The 6,262-nt window shown below is 43.2% G+C and overlaps 1 protein-coding gene across 2 annotated transcripts in view; it reads left to right on the forward strand.

Moving 5' to 3' along the window:
* LOC102679526 (solute carrier organic anion transporter family member 74D) overlaps window positions 1-6,262 on the forward strand; it is a 79,445-nt gene that overhangs the window by 3,907 nt on the left and 69,276 nt on the right. The gene's annotated exons all lie outside the window — the stretch shown is intronic.

Here is a 6,262-nt window from a genome sequence, read left to right on the forward strand (position 1 = left end):
TTAATGAATACGTTCTTTTTTGTTTTTTTTTAAAATTTACATTCACTTTACTTCTCTTTATCATGAATATTTTATTAATAGTTTTCTCTAGTTTACAAGTAGCCTTAACCCTTTACTCTTAAACCGCGAGTAAAAGAACGGTACGTGAAAAGCAAGTATATTGGTACACACACACACACATAACAAACATATACGTGTCACTCTCTTGTGTGCGTTGCGTGCTGTTATATGCCTAATTAGTGGTTTGCTCGGTTACATGCAGGAAAGTAACTTAATAATTTTTTCACGTAATTAACTGATGAATGCGCGTTAAATGCATCAACGCGTTTCTCTTTCACTATCGTTCCAGTTTTTCTCGAATAATTTTAAAATTATTTTATCGATCAACGTTAGACAATTGCTCTATCTATCGTCGCACGAGTGTTGCAATTTAGTTGAAACCCTCGGCATCGTTGATAAAAGGTTATTGTCCGATCTAATTGGCAGTTGAACTCGTCCAGTCCTGGACTCGCGGTTTCATTTACCACCGTGTGTGTCCTATCTCGATGGAATCAATGCGATCTCGTATATGTACTATTCATATAAGACTTACATATATATGTATATATGTACTCGACAAACGGCGTATCACTTATCCTTACGATGCGTTCTGATCTCGAAGCGAATCCATGTCTGCCGTGAAACGCGTAATGCGAGTATCTTGTACGCGTTTTAAAGATGAAAATACGGGTGATTTTGCGAAAAACAAGGGAACAGATGATTTCTTACCGCACACGTTTCTCTCCACAAACACCACCAATCGTTAATACATTATTCGCGTAAACGAGGCGAGACGAAGAAACAGTGCCAACGTGTTGCCCGATCGTCGATCGTTTTGTGAAAAATGCCGTTCACGTCCCGATCTATCGGTTCACGGAAGTTGGCGTTGACCATGACGCGTTATAAAAATTCAAGAATTCCACGAAGTTTCTGGTATCGACCTAGGCGCGCGTTTCTGCCCGCGTGGAATGAATCACGGCCGCGATTTGAAACGCAAAATACTCGAAGCCGAAACGGGTTGGAAGAGACGCGACGCTTTCTATACCGAAATTTCCGTTCGCCCCGTGAACATCTACATAATACGTCGGAAGTGGCGATCGTACGATCCCGCGTCATTTGCATCGGGTGGAATTGGCTAATCGGCAATTCCGCGTAGGTTAACCAAACAGCCGCCGAGAATACCAGTCGATCTTCCGTGTGAACACGACCACGCGTTGCTATCGCGATAATCTTTCTAATTTTCTAATCTTCGACGTTGAAAATTCAAATCATCGTATCAACTCGCTCTATCAAAATTATACATTGGAAATTCTGAATCGGTGAAAAATTAAATTTTTGCAATAGAAATTTGCCATTTTAACGTTTGACAATGATACGAAGAATTTTGGAAATTGATATTAATCGATCGAGCGATATTATTGACGCGATAGGGGAAAGAAGAAGTGAAATCATCGACGAAAAAGCATCGGTTGTAACAAAACGAGATCGTCGTTCGCGCGTTTATGAACTTACGTGAACTCAACGCTCTGTCGAGACGTTCGATTCGTTCTGCTGATTTGTCTCTGTTACTTTTAGGAGATCGAGTCTAGTGCCGCGAATCATTTGTCTTCATCTTGATCGTCATTTCTTTTCATTTGTCCCATCGGCGTGGAACAAGACCTTCCGTCACCTTATTCTATTAACAGTCACGATCTGATATTGCATATGCAAGGCCCTTATCATTATTGTAGAACGATGTCCCGTTCACTGAACCTTCCTACTGATACGTGTTATAGATCCGTGTATCGTTCTTTCGATTTTGCCGTTTCGTTTCGAGGAATACGCGATTAGACGTATTCGATTCGCGAAAAAAATACTTCGTCACAGACATTTCTCTAGATTTCTTCGTTCGTTTGTACATTTTATTCGTACGTTTTCTTCGAGCAGCAAAATTTATGGTAGATAATTTGCGATAAACGAAAAGTGAAAAAAGGAAAAATTGGTCGATTTTTTATCGGTATCAGAATAGATCGATCTACGAATTTTTCCAAGATTACAGATTATCATCACTACTTTCTTCTAAATTTATATTAGCGAGTTGCTAGGTTATTCGATATGCGTTATATACATACATAGTTTGCGTGGAAGCTCGTGATCCACGAAGCGGATCGGTGATAAAGTCTCGGGATTGGTTGGTCGCGAAATCTGTCAATGAAGAGTAGTTTCTATCGAGTGGTAGTTGCACGCATGGATTTCTAAATGAAAGAGAGAGCAGTGGAGAGAAGAGCACGCGTTACTAGTCCGTCCCACATCTTGGAAAAAAGCGGGTCATGTGGACGATGGTTCAGTCGTCGACAGGACAACATTGCTCGACAAGGACGACCGCCATCATCGATATCGACGTTCATTGGCCTAAATCGCGACAGTCGGTAGCCGCTAACGCGCCAGCATGCTAATTCCCTCTAGTAAAAATGCTAAATACGTCTCTCGTTGCACCCGATCCTTTCTTTTTTCTTTTCTTTCTTTCTTTCTTTCTTTCTTTCTTTTTTTATCCTTTTGCCCGAATTGATTCGACGTAACCAATTTTTATATTTTATTGTCACTCTCATAAAATCTTGTTAGTCTTCGTTTCGCCTTCGAAGATATCGGCTTGTTTATTGAGCCGTTGATAGAGCAACACTCTCTCGCGTTTTACGAGTATTACTTGGCTGACTCAATTATGTACAATGATTGTTCGGATCCTCTCGCTACAAAGTTTGTAGAACGGAGTCTTCGAAATTACTTCGATATCGTAGTAATGGAATAACTTCGATTATTAACCGAGTTAATAATCGATATTGGTAAAAAAAAAAAAAAAATTGCGATTCGAGATGTTTTCAAATTGATCAAGTCGTGTAAAGCTATTTCATGATTCGTGATCATTGGTGAAAAGTATCGAAATAATAATACGGAATATCAAGTTTCTAACTGGCTAAGATTAGGGATTGAAAAGCCTATATATAGGAGGGAAGAAGTTGTATCTCCGCGCTCCAATTCGGTTCACGGAAGTTCAATTTCGTGACGTTCCTTAATGGTTAAAGGTGACGTTCAACGGAACTCGTGCGGAGATTCGCGCCAACTTTGTTCCACGGAACCAAGTGGGCTAATGATTCGTCTTAAAGGAGAATATATATGCGTAACAGCTGCGTGCATGGTTGGAGAACTCCTCCTCGAGAGTTTGCTGAAACGTTAAATCGCAAGTGTCGCGAATTGTTATTAGAATCTATGATTTTCGGAATCCTCCACGTGTGAGTTCTATTAGTGTGAAATTTCGAGCGGTTTGCAATAAAAGCCAAGCGATTGGAATTGTACGTAGAATCGCGTATTTTCGTGGCGCTTTGCGTGACGAAACACAATCCCATTGGATCGTTTAAGAGCCACTCGTAAAATCTAAAACAGCCCTTCGTGCTCTTGTTATTTTCAGATCGACGACGCAGATACGCGTTACTCCGCTCGCTACTTTTCTCCCGCCTAAGTAGGCTAATCGCTGGTATTCGTGGGGGAACGATTCCATTGGTTGATAACGCGAAGAAATGCGTGCATCCACGATTCGATCTCTAAGAAAGAATCGAACCATTGTCGAGAATCGAGACGATAGAGGATGATAAAGATCTTTTTAAACTCGACGATTAGATGCACCGCATATCGATGTCAAGAGAGCAGCATTTCGTTCGTCGTGAGAAGGCGCAATGAATTTCATTGGAACAACCTTTCCGTCTTTTATAATACCTCCCTCCCCTCTCCCACTCTCGCCTTTCTTCAACATCCTCCTCTCGATTGCTCTTCGAGGCGGGGCATCGAAAACTATTTCCTCTCGAAATGAATTATCATCCGCGCCGCATTTTTCACTTTTCGAGAGACAGTTGGCGAAACGGTAGTTCCTTTTGTGAATATCGGTGGAGTAGTAGAGGTGGCGGTTGGTCGAGGAAAGAGTTTATTGGCGAGATCGATGATCGCGATTCCATCAAGCGTGAAAGGTCGAGACCCGGTTTCCTCTTTCTTTCTCTTTCCCTGGTCGGGCATCGGGAGTAACAGTAGGAGGCTGTATGCACACGCTCGGATTGTTTTCATTCGACGAAAATGGCTCACCGTGAAAATAGACGACCTCCCCTGTGTGCGTGCGCGCGTAGAAATGGGGATGATGCAGTTGGCCTGGATAAAGGTCAGTGGCCGACCTAGCCCCCCAGCAGTCCGACCGACCGACCACCAGCTCTCCCATCCACCGGTATTGATTTTGTTAACCTTCTAGGTTCTCTAGCCCCGTGCACCCCCCTACTGTCGCCACCGGCACCCTTCCCACCAATGACATCTTCCCGCTGTCACGCTGTTCTAACCTTTTGCCGTTTGTATTTTGCCCTCCGCCGCTTTCAACCGCCGATTTCCCCGTCTCCCCGTATTACTCGGCTCGTAAAATCTCGAAAAATCTCGTCATCTTTTTCGTTTTCTTCTCATTTTTTTAATTTTTTTTTTTTTGTCTCTGAATGAAAAAAGATTCGATACAATTCGCTCGGAGAGAACCGATTTGACGTTGAGCGAAAAGGGAAAAGAAGAAAAATTAGATTTTCCTCCCGCTCGATTTTTCCTCACGACACGGTTTCGAAAGTGATTCGAAACGTTGCGTTCGGATCGCGATAGCCTCTCGAGCGCGCGATGCAGTTATCTATTTATGCCCTCTGTCCCGGCTAGTTTCAGTGTCGAGTGCAATCGGGAATGTACTGGGTGTTTGGACGGGAAACGATACGAATCTAAATTGGACGAGCAAGTTGGGAAAAAATTATTTTCTTGGGATACTTTTTTTTCTCTTCCCTTCTCTTTTTCTTTCCAGAGGATTGTAGAGTTTAAATTCGTAGAAGAAACGCAGTTTTCTCGTTTCATTAACGCGAAATTGAAGCCGCTCCGCGCTTCGTGTCCATCTTTTGAGAATAATTAGGGCCAAAGATTCTTATTGGCCGCGATATAATCTTGGGCGGAATCAAGTATCTCTCGATACTCCGGTTTCACTCTCCGCGTCCTGTATCAAAGCAACTCGCGTAATTTACGATCGTGGAATCGCGTTCTTACGCCTACTCGACGCACGATTCTCGGTTAATTGGCGCATTCCTTAGCACTCCTCTCCGCACAAAATGGGGCGGCGATTCGCATATCGTAGCAGCACTCGGGGAGACGTTCCAAGACGGATCACCGGTGGTGTGCACCTTGGTTCGCGATCGACGCGTTAATACGCGTGCACGCGCGTGCGTGTGCGCCTCAAGCAGCGTACAACGTACAACGTACAACGGCGAGGCCCGCAAGCGGAATTCTAATGCCGTGTATCTGTGCCACTGTGCGAATTGAATTCCAATTATACGCTTGATTTACTTGTCATTCACCCGGGACTCCCCGAGAATTGCATCCACGATATTTGGCGCCACTCCATCTTCGTCGATCGTGCTCGCAACGGTCCTCGTTCGCCATTTACGTATTTTCGCGAAATAAGGATAAGATGATCGCTCCTAGATTGCTCGAGGATTTGTCGCGAAGAAACAGGAAACAGGAAGTTCGACCGTTGCGTCACGTGATTATTTTTATCCCTTGTTTCCCGATCGACTAACTTCTAAGATTCTCGTGTTATCGATCTTCGAGAGATAATCGTTGAACGATCGACAACGATGATATCTACGTGGCGATATCTAATTACGGATCATTTTCTCTACGTATGTATCTACGTACGATCGTCGTCTAAACGTATCTAACATATCGCTTCTAACAATGAGCGATCTCTATCATATATATATATATTGTAGCCATTGAATCAATCAGATGATCCTCACGAGTTGTCAGTCACTATCATCAACGGTGATCTAGTCATTCGATTAGACCGCAATAGATCTATTCCAACAGATTAAATGCTCTCTTCAACGTTTCTCTCTGGGATTCTAGTCTAGAAAGAGAAGGAAAACAAAAAAGAAATGGAGAATATTTCATTTTAGATCGTTCTGGTGAAATCTAACAATTCCTTACGATATCGGGGAAAAATTTTCTTCTAAACATGAACTCTCATGAACATGAAGGCGCGATCCTTCCTTTCTTCCTTTCCTTCCGATATTCCAGTCCTGATGCGTCAAGTTGGCAGGAACAAAGCGAAACAAACGTAAGCTCGATAATCACGCACGATGGGTGATCATAGGGTGTTGTCAGAGGGCGGGGGGGAGGGGCAGCTTCCACG

This window comes from Apis dorsata, unplaced genomic scaffold (genome assembly GCF_000469605.1).
Source record: "Apis dorsata unplaced genomic scaffold, Apis dorsata 1.3 scaffold_68, whole genome shotgun sequence".
Lineage (NCBI taxonomy): Eukaryota > Metazoa > Arthropoda > Insecta > Hymenoptera > Apidae > Apis > Apis dorsata.